Source organism: Aplysia californica, unplaced genomic scaffold (genome assembly GCF_000002075.1).
Source record: "Aplysia californica isolate F4 #8 unplaced genomic scaffold, AplCal3.0 scaffold00212, whole genome shotgun sequence".
Lineage (NCBI taxonomy): Eukaryota > Metazoa > Mollusca > Gastropoda > Aplysiida > Aplysiidae > Aplysia > Aplysia californica.
The window spans coordinates 595,512-596,847 of NW_004797482.1; positions in this window are offsets into that span (position 1 = coordinate 595,512).

The following is a 1,336-nucleotide window of genomic DNA, read 5'->3' on the forward strand; positions in this document are numbered from 1 at the left end:
TATCATTATTATTATCATTATTATGATGACGATGATGATGAGGATGATGATGATGATGATGATGATGAGGATGATGATGATGATGATGATTATCATTATTATTATTATTATTTCAAAGCGGGATATTAAATAAATCAAATACACTGTAAAAACTGTCACTACACGGGTGATCCCCACCGCCCACCAGACTCACCAAATGGCCCACCCACTAGAGAGAGGTAGCGCCCATTTTGCAAGCAATGGTGTTTGGAATGCGCTACATTTAACAAATCTGTTTCGTTTATTTAAGCGCATCGATTTTTTTCCAGTCTGCTCTAAATAGTACCAGTAATGGTTACAAATAAGGCTCGAACAAATAAATGTGCTCTGGGTATCTCATTGGAGACCTATATTTTCACCTGCAGACCTAAAATCAAATGACCGTGATGGTGTCGATGTGTGACTCTTTACTCAAACAGACAAACAGTCAAACAAACAGACAAACAGTCAAACAAACAGAGAAACAGACAAAAAGACACGAAAGTATAAAGAGACAAAAACTGTAAATTTAAAGCAGAGAAAGTGAAAGTCAAGTAACGAGAAAAAGGAAAAATATTAACTATACTCAATCGAACAAACAAACAGACAAACATTGATTTGTAAATCCATTATATGTATCATGTTAAGCGCATAGAGCATTGCATAAGTGGATATGCGCTATATAAATGCAATCCATTATTATTATTACAGACAAACAGACAAACAGACAAACACGCGTCGACATGGAAAATGTGTGACAGGGAAAAGAATAGAACAAAATGGTTTCAGGTTAGACATAAACTGAAATCTATATAAAATGAAGTAAAAATTAAGTAACGAAAAAAAATAGAAAAAAAACCAAATTGAAAGAGAGAACACAATGAATATTAATCAGAAACGAACAAAGATGAAAAAAAAACACCCAAAAAACCAGAAACGGAAGTATAAAGAGACAAAAACGTCAAATCTAAAGCAGAGAAAGTGAAGGTGAAGTAAAGAGAAGAAGGAAAAAAACAAACCTGAAGGACAGAAGGTATTACATTTTAATCAGAACCAAACAAACAAACATACACAAAATAATGAATTAAAATAAAAAGATTTGTAAAAAGTCAAAACACGTAATAGAACTTTAAAAAAACTTCTCTGCAATATCATGATACAGGAATTTACTCAAAAACACATTTATTTTTCTCTGCTCAAATCAGGATCGTGTTTCATGCCATACCTAAAGTGTCAAAGAACACAAAAACATCCCGTGCAAGGCTATGTAATTAGGGAAATTATAATTATACTGTCTGACTGCCAGCAAGTCTGAGAG